Source organism: Mustela putorius, unplaced genomic scaffold (genome assembly GCF_011764305.1).
Source record: "Mustela putorius furo isolate JIRA1106 unplaced genomic scaffold, ASM1176430v1.1 tig00000450_pilon_pilon_pilon, whole genome shotgun sequence".
Classification (NCBI taxonomy): Eukaryota; Metazoa; Chordata; class Mammalia; order Carnivora; family Mustelidae; genus Mustela; species Mustela putorius.
In genome coordinates, this window is record NW_025421385.1 from 6,800,834 (window position 1) to 6,818,089 (window position 17,256).

Consider the following 17,256-nt stretch of genomic DNA (forward strand, 5'->3'; position numbering starts at 1 on the left):
CGTGGGGCTTGTTGCCCTTGTATTCTGACAGTAGATCAACTGTCTATGTTCTAGTCTCTCAGGTCTCCAGAGGAGGGGTTTTTCCTTTACCCGCATCTGGCCCCGAGTGTGGTCCTCAGAGTGTGTGCTCAGGCATCTGTGTGGACAGATTTCTTGTACCCAGCCCCCACCCCCATGGTGTGGCGGACCTTCTTGGGGGCCCGTTCTGTGCAAGACACCTGCCAGGGCTGTCGATGGAGGCAGACGCTGGAAGAGCAAGGGGGCACAGTGCCTGCCGTGCAGGAGGCTGAGCTCCGGTGTAGAGAGGGCTTCAAGCTGGAGGGAGACTTGGTTGTGTGAGTCGGGATCTCAGGACACCACAGAGGAAAGCCATGGGCCTGGGGCTGGGGTGGACGTGGGGACAGTCACTGCCTCGCTCACTGACAGCTGAGCACTGGGGCGGAGATGGCCCTAGAGGAGCACAAAGGTGAGGTTGGCCCCTGCCCCACTGGTCTGGCCACCCTCAGACAGGGTTGGGGCCATTCAGCCCCGCTGCCCATGGAGGAGAGGGCTTCATGCAACGCAGGAAAAGGGCCCAGAAACAGCTGGCATGTGGCCTCACCGGGGAGGCCCGGTGCAGCCTCCGGAGTGTGAGGTGCCATCTCCATTTGGGCGGGCCGCAGGCTCTGGGAGGGACGGGAGCCCAACTGACACTCCCTGGGTCGCAGCTGCCCTGCCAGCCCCACTACTCTCTGGGAAAGAGCACCGCTGCTTCTCTGCCCGCACCATGTCCTCACAACCATGTCACCTGAACCCCGCTTCAGCTCAACCAACTCCCTGGAGGGGGGCTGGCAGGCCCTGTGTGGGTGCTAGAGTGACCTCCCCTCGTGGCCAGGTCAGCAGGGCTGAATGGCCCCAACCCTGTCTGACGCCTCTATGGAGTCCTGAGATCCCGACTCACACAGCCAAGTCTCCCTCCAGCTTGAAGCCACAGAGCTACCAACTTCGGTCAGATTCATCCTTCCTTGGGAAAGTATCATCATCTAGATCTCACATATTTGGAGATAACTGTAGGTACACAGGGTGTTGTAAGGGGAACACCGGGAGGGTGTTCCATAACTGTGGTACGCTATCCAAACCGTGAAACTGACCTCATTGGCACGTGTGTGCGTGGTGCTGTGCCCTCAGTGACGCGTGTGGATCTGTGTAACTGCCACCTCAGCCCTTGACTCCACTGACCGCCGTGCGGCCGGGGGCTCATCGAAGCAAATGCCACGAGACGGAAGGATTCGGCGTGTGCACATTGTGAGTAACGAGACCTGGCGATTCGAGGTCAGCCGGCTGCTCAGATCCTCGAAGACTGGCCAGAGCAAATGGACTGAGTACATGTGTCAGCCGCATGGCACGCTGCCCCCGCCAAGCAGACTCAGCCTGAAGTCACAAGTCGGCGACTGAAAATGTGCTCCACGAGTAAAGAGGCAGCGAGCATTTTGCTCGCGTGTTGCTGACAGAAATGCATGTTCCGAGCAGCCGTCTCCCACGGCAGGCTCGGGCAAAACCCTCTGCCCCATGTCACTGCGGTTGAAATCCACGCTGGTACTACAAACTCCGTAATATTAGGTGTTTTTCATTAATGAGAAAGAAATCAGTCATTCAACCTGTGGATTAAATGTGACTTTTTAGAATGAGGCATAAAATGAGAATAACTCCCTCAAAGCATCAACTCGATTTTCATAATCAATGAGTCCGTTGAAATGGCAGCGTTGTCAAGAGTCAGGTTCCGCGCTTCTGTCCTTCGAGTCACATCTTTGAGATGCTGGTAGTGCCCCGGTCTCACTGCGTGGGGGAAAGCGGCCTGAGTCTGGCATTGCATTAGCAGTGTCTAAATGAACCTTCTGAAAAGCTCAGTTGATGGTTATTTTTAATAATTACAGGCGGTACTTGCAGGTCATTGAGATAAATCACAATGTTGAACTTCACAGTCTTAGAGGGAGAAAAAAATTATCTCCTTTGCCAGAGATTATCAGGTTATTAATTTTTTTCAGTGCATGTGTGAAAAGCCATTAGCCTTTTTTTTCTTTTTCTTAAATACCTAGCTCTACCAGGAGATGGTACTTAAGCAGCGGTAATTTTCATTGGGCAAAATTACATTAGGAGAGCTTCGAGTCCTGTCAAGGTGAAGGCTAACCAATTAGTAAGTAGGTGCCATCAGATTTATAAGCAGTGGATGAGTATGCAGAAGTCTCGAAATTCTCCAAATGGCAATGTGATCTTCTAATTTCATCTACATTTATCCCATACTCAGATCAGCGCTAGAGAGAATTCCCTTTACTTATTAGGGCAGCCCAATGAAATATCGCTTCCAAGGAAACATTAGTGAAATAATACAATTTGCTTCTCATTTTAAAGGATTCCTCTTTAAATGCTGAAATCCTGACTTTTGTCGCCTAGGCATTCCCCAACTCAGTGCAAGGAAAGTCGGGGGGCACTTGGGTGGCTCAGTCCGTTGGATGTGTGCCTTCGGCTCAGGTCATGATCCTGGGGTCCTATCATCAAGCCCCGCATCAGGCTCCCTGCTCAAAGGGGAGTCTGCTTCTCCATCTCCCTCTGTGCACATGCTCCCTCTCTCTAAGAAAAAAATAAAATCTTAGACCAAATAAGTGAATGAATTAATGCATGGAAAGTAGGAATCATCTCTAAAGGCAATGTGGCCATAGAAGAAGAAACCCTACAAGATCATACTAAGAATAGAACTATATTCAAATGTATGCACATGGATTAAAAACTCACAGGAAATCCAGAGTAAGGAAAATTATTGAGTTAATATGGTGTTACTTTAGGCATTTTTGCTCCTCGTGTTACTAACAGTCTATGATACCGTAGTGTCTCCCCTTATAAAATGCAGAAGGAAAACAGACGGGCGCACCTTTGTCTCCTCGGTACCGTGTATGTGATAGAGGTTCAGCAGATGAAGTTGGATCGAAGTATAACAATAAAAAGGGGACTTATCAATAAAGTCAGTTTATGTTTTCACAGCGCAGTTTACAAAACAGGACGGAAACTAGCACATTGGCTTATTAATGCTTTTGTGAGGGAGTAGACCCGTGTGGAATGGCTTCTGTGTCGATGGTGTTTTCCCTGGTCCATCTTGACCCCTTCTCTCAAAGCTCACCTGCACGGTACCCCCGGCTCCTCGAGGCCTCATGTGCGAGGGGCCCTGAAGGAGCCTCATGGCCTTGACCCCTGTGGTTTGCGGCCTGTTCACTAATGTGTAAGTCCGGCCAACCCACTCTCCCATAACCAGATCCCTCCTGGCCTCCCGGTCCCCCCAGTGACAGAGGGGGGAAGTCTAGTCTCTAGTCCTCTAGTCTCTAGTAGCTGAGGCCCTTTCTCCTGGCCGTTTCTCCCATGCTCTTCAAGTGAGTGTCGCTACTACCAGCTCTAAGCTTCACGGAGACTTGGCCTGTCCACTCTGGTCTGCTTAGATGGTCCGTTCAGAGATGCAGATCCTTTTTAGAACATAGGTTCCTCTCTCACTTATTCTCATCTTTGTCCCTTGCATTTGTATCTGCTCAAGTTCCTCCCCAAAATAACCACAAATTTACTGTTGTCATACCTTCCCCTCTCATCCCCTAAAAAGAGTCTGGCCCCCAAAATCTGATCATAGTCACATTCCTAGCCTCATGTAGTCTGACTCTGTTGTGCCTTTAAACTATTTACCTAGTACCCGGGATTATGGCCACATTCAGCATCCAGCATATGCTTGCCCAAGCCCAAAGAGTCCTTGTCCGACTGAGTGAGTGCCTCTGGTCTGCGGGTGCAGGAGAAAGGAAGGTCTAGTGCTTCTCTTTCATTGATTCCCTTCATTCACTCCAGTCATTTGTTCACGGTCCCCAAGATCCTAATATGCCAAAGAAGGTCCTCGGTACTAGGGTTACAGAAGAACAGTCTTTGTACTTTTGAGAAGATCACAGTTCACGGAGTCCTCTCCCTTCCAGAGGCGAAATAAAGGTTTACTTAGGTTGTGCCAAAATAAACCGCAAGTGGCTAAAGCAGTTCATGAGACCCCGTGGACTCCACAGGATCCTGTCAGGGGGGAAGGGACAGAGCCCAGCTCAGGAGGCCCCAGAAGCAGCAAGTTCCCCCGTCTAGGAGCACAGGGCACCTCAGGTGGAAGGTGAGGCTCCCGTCCACCAGGGAATCCTTGTTCTTTGGGTGATAACTGTGGAAATTCCAGTCAAGATGGTGAACCCGAGGAAGCCCGTCACAACCACCGTGAGACATGTGCACAGGAAATGTGCTGTCCCTACCACTGGGTGGCCCTTCAGGTGGCTTGTCAAGTACTTCTCTTTCCTGGCACAAATTTACTGATATTTTGGCAGCAAACATTGTATTCCTGCTGTTCCTCAGCACCTCCCTTCTGGTCCAAGTGTGTTTCCGCTTTCATTTGACTTCCACGGAGGTCAGTTTTGATGATGGGTCACTTTCTTCCAGTTGGTTTAACAAGTTTTCTGGGTTTGGAATGTGCGAGTTTATCGTGTTTGCGGCATTCAGAGGGCTCTTTGGGTATTTTTTAAAACTAATTAATTAAACCACCCTTAATGCTATTTATTAATAGTATCCTTCATGGGCATCTTTCCATGTTTAGAGTGACCCTGAGTAAATTGAGTACCCGAGTTTTCTTATTCCCATCAAGCTCTGATGTTATTCTGGCCCGTTGGCCCCCGATGGGTGCGTTTGTGTGCAGAGATAGGACATAACATGTGGGCACACATGTGTACGTGTTGGGAAAAACATTGACAGAAGCCACCAGCGAGCTCTCGCGGCTTTCTGGGATGTAATGAATAGGACCGCAGGAGCTGTCTTCCCAAAGTGAGACATTCTCTTCCCAGACTGTTTCCCACGCCAGTTGGCAGATTTTTTTTTTTCCCCCCAATATCAACCCATCTGCCGCTTGTGTCCCACACTAACCTGGCAACTTGCTGCTCAGGTTGGGCTTTTTTCAGCCTGACCGCTGGCCGGGGCAAGCTGCAGTGTAGTGATGTTCTTTCACAGAATTGTCAGGGCACTTGGGCAGGTCTGCAGCGGTCTTCGCTCCTGTCACAGAGGCTTGGTGTTCTTGAATAGATGGGTGACAGCCTCACTGTACTTCCTAACGTGTCCCGTCAGTTGTCATGGACTGAAAGCCGTCGCGGGGATAGCAGGCGTGTCAGATACCGCTACAGAGGTCTGTGAAAGACGCGTTCGGCTCCTGCTCCTCCTTCCTGATGCTGATTTTCTCTGGCCTCATTCTGCCTCTTCCCTGGGAATCCAGAGACAAAGGACCTCATCTCCAGTTTGCATCAACAATCCTGAGACCGTGGGGCTCATATTCTACTGGAAGGGAACCTTGATCAACGCCAAGTGCCGTCCTGTTGTCAAAATGTAAATCATCTGAACTAGACACATTGAGGAAGAAAGGAGTCTCGTCTGTGTCCACCGCCTCTGTTTTTAAACTGGCGTGATGCTTCCAATCCAACCCGCTGAACTGCTCCTTCAAAGCAAAGTGATTCCAGCCTCGTGGGCCAGTGTCTTTGAGGGATCGTCTCATCTGGTCTTTAAGAACTCTACAAAGAACATTCATTTTCCTTCCCAGTAAGCCATGTCACGGTTTATCAGTATGTGAGAAACGTCTTCTCAAATTTTCGGATAAACTGTCCCTTGTTATTGTTGGAGTCCATTATCGTCAGCGCATGCTTCATTTTCCACAGCAAACAAAAGATCAGGGGCCTCTTTTAAAATAGCATTTTCCCTTTTAATGGAGGAAAATCTTGTCTGGACTGGCTACTTTGACATAACAGAGCTCTCTCGTTTATCCAGACTTGGCACCGGCACGGCCAGCACCCTCCCCGTGACAGTGGCCACAGGGGAAGGGGCCGACCTTCAGCCCCCTTCCCCACAGAGAGGCACCTCTCCCTGAGACATGGGATCCCAGTGACGTGGCATTTCACCTTCCATCATTTACTTTTAGAGAAGTAAAACACGTCAAGTCTTGACGTGCTGTTATTTTCTTCAGAGTTATCAAAAATATAACTGGCGCTTCAATGACATTAAACTCTGGGTCCCTGAAACCCCAGGCCGGTTACTTATGCAAATAGCTGTGCTGTGTAATTAGGGGAAAGCATTTTGGTTAAATTGCTTTTCTACACCGAGAATTCTCTCTTAGACCAACCTTTGTAAATAAATGGAACCTGCTGGGTTTGAAAATTAGGATACTAAACGCAATGGGTACATTTCTTCAATAAGCGTTGCCTTTGGTGTGTTGGTCTCACATTTGATTAACTTGAAAGAAGACTCAAATCTAAGATCTCAGACACGGCTGCATACCCCATAATGTCGCACGTGCAAGAACGGTTAATTTATCACCACGCGTAAAGAAGGCTCATCTCCACAGATTTTTATCATTTTTAGATGTCACCACACCTAAAATTCCATCACCAGAGAGTGAAAAGTTTAAGTTCCTTTCCTTGAAAGTCTTCTTTTAAAACGCCCTTTTATGAAAATATTTATGTGTAAAGACTTTGTCTCTCGGTGATGCATCTGTCTTCACAAATCGACCACAGAAATAATAAGGAGGGAAGTGGATTCCTCTCCTGGCAAGGGAATGCCTGTTGAGAGACATCAACTGTTTTTCCCCAATGAAAACATCTCTGTTCTTCCCAACACACACAGGCCTGCAAACTGGTCCACACGGGGCTGGGCTGCACAGTGGCTTCTATCTTTTTAAATCGTTTTCATTTTTAATTGGAATATTTAACTTTAAAATATAAGTTTATAGCTTCTCCTTAAAGAAGAAGAAGAAGGAGAGGCTTTTGCTGCAGTGGATGGGCATTCTCATGTGAAAAACAATAAAATAAAATCAGGACGCCTGGGTTACTCAGTTGGTTAAGCCTCTGCCTTCAGCTCAGGTCATGATCCCAGGGTCCTGGGATCAAGTCCCGCATGGGGCTCTCTGCTCAGTTGGGAGTCCACTTCTCCTTCTGCCGTCTTGTGCTCTCGCTCTTGCTCTCACCCTCTTGCTCTCTCTCACTCAAATAAATAAATAAGATCTTTTTAAAAAATCCACTAAAGGTGATGTGGCACCTCCTCTGTGAAGCCATGCAGGTGTGGGATTTGTCACCTTCCCAGACTGCTGCCCGCCCGACCCTCAGGCTCCAGAGATCCTTAAGTTGGCGACCTCTCTTTTTGAGGCTCTGCCATTCTTCGTGGTTTCCTAACAGGTCATTCCCTTCTGAAGGGACACGTGAACAGCTAATATGGGACTAAAGACTTTCTCTCAAGCACTGCTGAGAAAGATCCAGAATGCCGAGTTGCCAAGGAGTCGTTCCTGAGCTAGCACTCGGGCGTTCTCACCAAAAGGAAAATGCTAGCTGTCTCTGTGATGTTATCTTGGAATCATAACCTCCAGGAACCGCAAAACCACCTCCTGTTCTTAGCTCCGGTCACTTGCACATCACCCCAGTGATTAATTTGGGCCCCCCCAAAAATAAATTTAAATGGGGCATAGAGGAATTGGAAATGATTCATCTGAGAATGACAAAAGCGATTAAAATGATTAAAGGGTTGTAAAATTGATCAGTGTGGATAGGCTCGAGGACCTGGACTTATTAAGTCTGAGGACAGGAAAGCCCAGGTGGATTTACTCGGTGCTTTAAGGGACATTACGTGGACGACACTGACCGACTGCTGAGGACAGAACTGCTGGAAATGGTCTTACAAGATGGCAGGGGAGAATTTCTAATCATGTAGAGTGGGGAATGTCAGGGCCATAAGGGCTGCCCCTTAGGAGAAGCATTTCCAAAGTAAAAAGAGCACTCGTATCTATCATTCTCCTTGAGACAGAGTTTTTAAGGATAGAGAGTCGATAAGTAGTTTCATATCCTGTTCTGCCTAGGGGCAGGAATTTGTGCCATATGACCTTGGGGGGCATCATCTATTCCTTTGAGTCTAGGGAATTATAGAAGGTCTTGAATCTGATTTTCGTGTATTCCCATCAAGGACACATCAGCTCCTACCATCAGAAACCAAACTACAAGGACACACACATTTTTTGCTATTGAATTAACACCTGGACGCTCAGATATTCATGCAATCATTTCTTTTGTAGTCTCTGATTGCAAACTAACAGTTATTAGTGTGCCGTGCAACTTATAAAAGGGTGCCACTTTTATGCCAATCATGTAATACTTCTGTTAGAGAATTGTTTCCATGGATACGCTTTGTCAGAAACTTCACTACCAAAAATAAGAATATAGACAAGCATTCTCGTGTGTCAGAAAAGGTAGGTCACTCGGTTCCTCTCCTGTGATGCATTGAGCACCTATTCACGTCGCAGAATCTGTGTTTCGCCCAGAGCCTACCAAGGTGAGAAGGGAGCTCAGTCCCCGGGTGGGAGTGGGAGGGGCAGCGCCAGACCCCTGCGGGTTTATCAAAATCCGGTTCGCTGAGTGAGGAAGGAGGTTGCGTTGAGTACAAAGATGGAGGTACGAGAAGATGAAACACCGCCTACAGCGGTCAGAAAGGTCGACTGTGCATTCACGTTAAGGAGCAGAGCAGAGACAAGAGAGGAAGGGGGGGGGTGTGGGAGAAGAAAGACTTCCTTCCCAAAAGCCGCGCGCTCGAATGGGAGGGTTCTTGGTCCCAGGGGAAGCTCGGCCGCACCCAGCAGCTCCCCGCAACTTGTGCTGGTGACCTGACCAGGGGGGTGCCGGCTGCCAGAAGAGGGGGAGGTTCTAACTGGTGATGGATGGTCACCTCCAGTCACCCTCTGACGGTGGACAGGTGATTCCGTCCTGCAGAGGTGAGCAGGTTTTCCAAACCACACCCAACAGATACTTGACACGTTCCTTTGCACCTGAACAGGGTCTCTCCCTAGTGCCACCGAATCTTGGGTTGAAAGGGAACTCCGAGGCATCCTCCGACCTCCCCCACGGTTACTGCCTCAGCTCCGCACACCTCCCGGCATAGGCAGGCGTCCAACAAAGGGACAAGAAGTTCTAGTCATTTGGGAGGAATTGTGATTTTAAGAGACGGATAAAAAATAATAAGTTTTTCCTGACGGGAGGCCAAAATTCCCTCTCTGGAACTTCTATTCCTTGGTCCAAGATGTGCTCCTGGAAGCTTTGTGAGTTAGTTGAGCAGACCTGTCCATGAAGTCCTCCCCCCAGCTCTCTTTTCCCTGGAGCCTTTACTTCTGCCCTGCCTTTGGCTTCCTATGCTGTGGCTCCTGGCTCCAGAGGGCTCTCCTGCTGGACTGGGTTCCGCTTTGTTGATGGCTCTCAAAATGTGGCTGACCTCTCTCTACACAAGACCGTCGGCATGGCATATTGGTATTAGCATTTGGCACGGCCTTAACATACTTACCTAAGAAGATCTAAATTTATAACAAATTAGTACTGCACATATTCAGTCAGTGATCTGAGCATGTGCTCGCCACCTCTCGACTAGACTCACTAGGGCACCTCCCCTGCACACCCTGGGTCCCAACTTCGCCAGCCACATCATCCTTCCCTTGAACTAGTCCTTCTCGCCACTGTCCTGTGGGTGCCAGTGACTGGCACTGAGCAGTCGTTCAATAACCATTTGCTGGCGAAGTCATTAATTAGGCAACTCACTTTGGGCTTCTCTTGAGTTTACTGTTAAATGGAAATGCCACGACGCTCATTCTGTTTGCTCCTGTATCAGCTCCTGACTTACAACAGCAACTCAGTCCATGGCTGTAGAATGAATATAGGGTCCTCCATCCTTTTTTTCCCTGCCCACCTGAGGCCTCTGACCCACTCCTACCTGGGTCGCCTCTTATTATAGTGATTCTTGGAGTTGAAGAAAGGCACGCCTGGCAGGGGGCTGTCCTGTGGAAGAGTCTCTGAGTGGTTCCCATGGCAACTCTGCCCTCCCGGGCTTTCCCTTGGAGCAGAGACTTTCCACTGCTCTGCCATGCAGGTAACTTTTGTGGTCATGATTTTAAATCACGTTCAGTTAATTGATGCAGTTAGTGTCGGCCCAAAACTCCTTAGAGTCTTTGGATCTTTCTTCGGGCATCTAATTTACTGATCATATTATAGCTCTTGACGTCTAAAAACATGAAAAACCACATCTCATTTTTCTCCATCCGTGTCATTGATATGACCTTGAACAGGTACTGATGTCTTTTCTCATGCTTTAGGAATAACCATGATAATATGACAATGCATCATAAATCAAGGTTGAAAATCTAGATGATGGGTAAAGCAAGAGTTATGTCCACCACAGAGGCCCCCTGTGATGTTAAAATTGAGCATGGGACATCTTGACAGTCAAGACAGAAAGGAGGCATGGCCAGTGACACAGTTACCGTCATCAGATTAAAAGCATACTAGTTCCTTAGGGGAAGCAAGCTTTCCTAACAGTGGATTCTGAAAGAAATCTCACATTTGACTTGGCATCATGGCCACCCTAGGTCTCAGTGAATAATGTTTCCATTCTATTTTTAAGAAAATAACAGCTATAGTACTGGCCTGGACTGCTTCTGATGTGAACTCCCCCATAGGTGTGGCGGCTCTCAGAGCTGGCCCTGGAGGCAGAGCACCTGCCTTGGAACCCAGCTCAGCTACGTAGTAGCCCCAGACTCTGGGCAGTCTGTCACCTCCATACGCTTCCATTAACTGGGGATAGAGTCTGCACCTCCTGAGGTCACTGTAGTGGGTAAATGAGTTAAGACATATAAAAGGCTTAGTGCAATAAGTCAAGCGGAGAAACACAACTATCGTATGATCTCCCTGATATGAGGAAGTGGTGATGCAACATGGGGGCTTAAGTGGGTAGGAGAAGAATCAATGAAACAAGATGGGATTGGGAGGGAGACAAACCATAAGTGACTCTTAATCTCACAAAACAAACTGAGGGTTGCTGGGGGGAGGGGGTTTGGGAGAAGGGGGTGGGATTATGGACATTGGGGAGGGTATGTGCTTTGGTGAGTGCTGTGAAGTGTGTAAACCTGGTGATTCACAGACCTGTTCCCCTGGGGATAAAAATATATGTTGATAAAAAATAAAAAATTATAAAACAAAAAGGCTTAGTGCAGTGATGGCAGAGGTTATTAGGATAAAAATGGTACTTACGCCATGTGTCGTGAGAATGAACTTGATAACGTATATAAAGAACAGGGTGTCTAGCAAGCAATCAAGTCCATGACTTTTCTATGAGAGACTTTTTTATAACCTGTTCTAAAAAGATCAGACAGCTCCACAATGATGTCAGTAAACGGCACAGTCCTCTGTGCTCTAACAGCAAGCCATTCACCCCACCCTATTCTACCCGCTTTTAACCCATCTCATATGGCAAGTGATGTCCAGATTTCCCTCGATCCCATTTTCTTTCTCTGGAAGGAAAATCACTTTGCACTTCATAATACACACTGGGTGTTGGCTTCAGGCAGGAAGACAACCACTGCCAGTCACAGGGATACTTCTTTCAACAGCCATAAAATAATAGGATTGTCCATAGACTACGTAATTTGACATATATTATCTAACTTAATCCTACCAACTCCTGCAGTAATAGGTACTATTTCCCAAAAACAAAAATTTAAAAAAAAAAATGTGGCTTGAAGCAATAAATGACATCCCAGGTGTCGTATGCTACTAAGTATGGAGTCGGGTCTCAAGGTGGGTCCAGCTGTTCATGCCTCTTCCACAGCGTTGTCCCCCGGCTCACCGCTGGGTGGATCAGGGCCCCCGAAGCCCTTCCCAGTACTTTTCTCTCCTCCTAGTAGAGCAGTCCCAGTGCACACTATGTCGTAACTTTCCTTTCTATAAACGCACAGGTGCCTTTGGGACAACGCCCCAAACCCCTGCGTCTCTCTTCCCTGCTGATTCCCCACGTCTCCGCTCAGGAAACTCTTACGGCTCCCGTCCCCACAGAGCAGCACATAGAAATAACACATCAGATTACCCCGTATCTTTAAATGTCAGGGAAGAGTCTAGAGTCTGGGATGCTGCTTTGGAGGAAAAGCACCAGAAACCAAGCAACTTAGGGTACTGAGAGCTTCCCTTATTCCTCACTTTGGTTAGACTGGTTCCTTCACCACCAGTTATGCAGGCTTGAAGAAACTGCCCTTTCAGGGCACCCGGGTGGCTCAGTCTTTAGGCGTCTGCCTTCAGCCCGGGTTGTGATCTCAGGGTCCTAGGATCGAGCCCCGCATTGGGCTCCCTGCTCCATGGAGAGCCTGCTCCCCCTCTCCCGCTCCTCCTGCTTGTGTTCCCTCTCTTGCTGTGTCTCTCTGTCAAATAAATAAATACAATCTTTTTAAAAAAGCAAATAAGTCGGGCACCTGGGTGGCTCAGTGGGTTAAAGCCTCTGCCTTCGGCTCAGGTCGTAATCTCAGGGTGCTGGGATCGAGCCCCGCATTGGGGGTATCTGCTCAGTAAGGAGCCTGCTTCCCCCTCTCCCTTTGCCTGCCTCTCTGCCTACTTGTGAGTCCTCTCTCTGTCAAATGAATAAATAAGATCTTAAAAAACAAAAAACAAAATCCCAAATAAGTAAATAAATGACAGAAGCTGCTGGTTCTCCACACAGAGTCTTCCTGAGCTTCGAGGAAATACTGACTTGTTTTACAGTTCCTTAGTCTCCTTCTGCCTCGGTTTCCTCAACTATACAATGGGGAGCGTAGTGGCCAATGTTTCGGGGGTGAGGATTCAGTCAACTGACATCTGAGGAACATTTGAACAAGGCACGACGCACAGTGGTCCTCATCCACAGCGAGGATGACGAGAACACTTCCTCTAAGTGGCTTTTAGCACAACTCGTAAAAGATGTTTTATGTCAGGATGATTCAATAATCAGGGCATTGTTGTCTCCCTGGGCTCACAACTAAAGCAGGCAGAGGCTCTCGGATCCCTGACCAGCATTTCCCCAGAGCAGGGACAGCCTGCAAACATGCTGTGTCCTCCGCAAGGATCATGCCACGGGGAGCCTGTGTTGCTTTAAGGAACCTCTTCCACAGTCTGCCTCTGACCTTGGTTCACAGACCCTCAGCGACCCACGGGGCGGCACTCAAAAAGCTCCTGGGTCCTTGGACAAGTTCAGCAGGTGAGACAATAGACAGGACAAATGACCAGTCTCTGCAGCCCGCCCGAGGCACTGGACCACTGAAGGGGAAGGAGACAGTAACAAATTAAAGAGACTCGAGACAAACAGCCATATGAACATCTGGACCTCGTTGGGAACCTGCTTCCTGACGTAAACCAACCAACCGTAAAAAGGCAGCTTTCCACAGACTGGGAGAAAACATTTGCCGAAGACACAAATGATAAAGGATTGATACGCGAGATACACAAAGAATTCTTAAAGCTTAACAACAGGAGAATGAACAACCTGATTAAAAAATGGGCCAAAGCCCCTCATGGACTCCCCAGCAAAGGAGACAGTGTACAGGTGGCAAACACGCATGTGAAAAGATTCTCCTTGTCGCGTGTTCCCCCGGGAACTGCCCATTGAAGAAACCGTGAGATGCCACCACTGGCCCACTAGGTCGGCCAAGACCTGGAACCCTGACCACACCAGATGCCCAGGAGGTGTGCAGCCGCCGGGGCCCTCCTTCCCCGCGGGGGGCGTGCAACATGGCGCGGCCGCTCTGCGAGGCCCTTTGGCAGCTTCTCACCAAACTCAACATACCCTCACCGTACACTCCAGCCACCACCCTCCGTGGTATCCACTCAGATTAGTTGAAAACTTAGAGTCCCACAAACCCCTGCACATGCCCGCAGGTGTTTAGAGCAGCTTTATTCACAACTTGCCAGCACATGGAGGCAACCAACACGTCCTTCAGTAAGTGAAGGGATCCGTGATCCGCGCACAGAGAAGGGGGTATCAAGTGCTGAAAAGCAATGAGTTCTCGAGCCTGGAAGAGGAGAGGGATCTTAAACGCATGTCGCTAAGAAGCCCACCCGAAAAGCCTGCATCCTACGTGAGTCCAACTGTAGGATGTGCCAGGAAAGACCAAACTGTGGAGACAGGAAAAAGATCCGTCGTGGGGGCTTGGAGAAGGGGTGAAGAGGCAGAACACAGAGAATTTTGAGGACAGTGAAACTTCTCCGTAGAATACTACTAACAGGAGATACATGTCCTTATACGTTTGTCAAAACCCGCAGAACATAAAACATGAAGAGTGGATCCTAATGTTAAAGTGTGGATTCAGCTGACCGTGATGTGTCAGTAGAGGCTCATCATTTGTACCAAATTCCCCACTCTGGTGGGGAATGTACGTGGCAGGGGAGGCTGTGTGTGTGTGTGGACGGGGGTTTATGGAACTCTGTACATTCTGGGCAGTTTTGCTCTGGACATAAAGCTGCTCTGAAAAACAAAATCTATTAAAAAATTAAAAGGAAAAAAGACAGTTTTGAGCCAATAGAGTTTAGACGAGAGTAAGCGATCATTGCTAATTTTCATATTAAAGATGGATAAGATTTCAATAAAAGGACACGGAGAAAGGACTTTTGGTAGACGCAGCATGAGCAAGAGTGAAAGAGAAATGAGGGGAACATTCAGAAGACAACTTGATGCTCAGCTGGTCTTTATCTCAAGTTGCAGTTTCAAATACTTTGTTTCACTGTTCCTGAGTGTTTCAGGGTTCCTCTCCACCATTTCAGAAATCAGTATTTTGGCATTGAAAATTCTACTGCCTAAATGGTTTCTTAAACCTAGAAGAGAATAAAAATTCTTTATCAGTTCAGATAAATGATGTCATGTTGGAAGGTCCCTAGCACCTGACACTGTATCGTGACAGACGCGTCCTGCGACTCCCTTCGTCTCCTCACTCGGGCACGTCATCATCTCACATCCTCACAAGTTGAGGAGGACAGAATGATAAGTTACTGTGTATAAGAGACCACATTCATGGAACCTGCATTACAAAACATTGTTACAAGTGCTCTACTTTATTATTAGTTATTGCTAGTAATCTCTTACTATACCCAGGTTATAAACTAAACTTATCATAGGTATTTATGCCTAGAAAAAAAAATGTAGTATATGTAGGGTTTTTACCATCCACAATGATTTCAGGCATTTGGATTTGGGAGGTCTTGGAACGTTTCCTCCACAGATAAGGACGCTAGTTCAATTCCCCAACTTTGATGTACCTAAGAGTTGTCCTAGAGAAGGAGATACTTATGAAAACCACAGATTACTGGGACCTCTGCCGTGAACTCTGATTCGGTAGGTCTGAGACTGTATGCACAATCTGCACGTCTCAGAGCCTGCCAGCTAACTTGGGTCCAGCTGGTTCAGAGACCACATCTTTAGAAACCAAGCATAGAAGTTTGTGAAAGGGACTAAAGAGGTGTCACAGTTTCTAGAGCTTAGAGAAAGCAACAAGTGACAGAAGTGAGTAACATAAGGGTTGTAAAACATCAGTTCAACCTGGTTTTTATTTCAACACTTAGGAATATTATGCATTCCACCAAGAAACACACTTTCCTTGACTTTTAGGGAAAAAAAGTCCTCTCTGTCTATATTTTTTCACTTTTGATAGGGACATGTGACAGAGAAATCTTTCTCTAAGTGAAACAGACGGGTATGTATCATGACGAATGGCAACCAATGACCCCCTTGTGGTGAAATAATGGGGCTGGAGCTTCCTACTTCTTCACTGTATCGAGGGAAATTCAGAATTTTATGTGTAGTCTCCTAATTTGTAAATGTTGCATTTTATTCTTTTAAAACACTCTTTGGGCCAAAATAAAGCAAAACATATGCGCCGGTCGAGATCCAGTTGGGACCTTTGGACTAAAATAGAATTTGTCTGCTGAAATTTCAAAAGAAAAAAAAAAGATTTCTTGATATCTTAGTATAGACTAAAGTCTGTTGCTGTAACAAACAACCTCAAAATTATAGTAGCTTGGAACAGCAAAGGTTTGTTCCTTGCTCGTGAGACACGTCCACGTGGGTTGCCAGGGAGTCCTGCTGCTCCTCGCTCCCAGTCAGGGGTCTGCTGGTGACAACCACAGCACCCTGAGTGTCTCAGCCTCTGAAGCAGGAGCCAAGGAGGGGCAGGGAGACGAACACCAGCCATTAAAGGCTCCGGCCTGCAGGCCACCTGTGTCCATTCCACTCACTTGTTTCCTTGGCCAAACCTGTCACTTGGCCCCATCTGACTCGAAAGGGGTGAGACGAAGCCACCATCCCATGAGCTGTCCTAGAGCAGAAAGCCAAGAACACTGCTGAGCGGGGTTAGCGTCTGCCAGAGCTGGTCAGGTGTGGCTGTGGGAGGAGCGACTTGAACTCGAAGCCGCTGATCTTTTTTTTGTTTTTTTTTTTTTTTTTTTTTTTTTAAGATTTTATTTATTTATTTGACAGAGAGAGATCACAAGTAGGCAGAGAGGCAGGCAGAGAGAGAGGAAGGGAAGCAGGCCCCCTGCTGAGCAGAGAGCCCAATGCGGGACTCGACCCCAGGACCCTGGGATCATGACCTGAACTGAAGGTAGTGGCTTAACCCACTGAGCCACCCAGGCACCCTGTTTGTTTTTTTTTTTCCACTGATTATTTTTTATCAGCTATGGAGTGAGGGATTATTATGGGATTTTTGAGGAAAGGAACACCGAAACAAATATGATGAACTCAAACACTAATTTTTCAAAAAGTTAAACATTCCATTTATCAATTAGTGTCCTCCATGACACGACCGAGATTTGCAACCTGAATCAAAATCTCCTTGGTGAATGTAGTTCTTTATCAGCTAGGTAATGGATAGATTAGATTTGAAATTGATTAACAATAACTTATCTCTTTCTCCTGTGCGAATTTAACCAGTCTAATAAGAGCCTTATAAATAACTAACGAAAGGAGGCAAGTCTCAGTGTTTCTGATAGGAGTCCTCCTACTACGGAAAATTAGACCGTCTATTGAACGATAACTAGCTCCTCGTGGAAACAAAGGTTTCTTCCATCATGGCTCTAAATCAGATTTAGAAACCTAATTATCATCACACAATTTGAACTAAGTATATTAAAGTATTTCTTTTAAGGGAAAATAATCGAAAAGCATCAGACACAAGCATTTATATCTGAGGCGCGAGGGGAAGGTTCACCTTGGCAAAGGTTGGGGCCATCACAGCGACTTACCACTGCTGCGGTGTCCGCTCCCACCTTGGCAACAGGGAAAGCAAAATCCTGGCCTCGTATCATTTGCTTTTGATGTGAATTCTGTCAACTGGAAAGGGGTCATTGAGTTAGCCTTCCAAATTGAGAGAGGAGGGAAAGC

General features: G+C 47.5%; 1 protein-coding gene across 8 annotated transcripts in view; it reads left to right on the plus strand.

Annotated features, from left to right (window-relative positions):
• PRKN (parkin RBR E3 ubiquitin protein ligase) overlaps nucleotides 1–17,256 on the plus strand; it is a 1,292,328-nt gene that overhangs the window by 1,140,983 nt on the left and 134,089 nt on the right. The window lies entirely within an intron of this gene.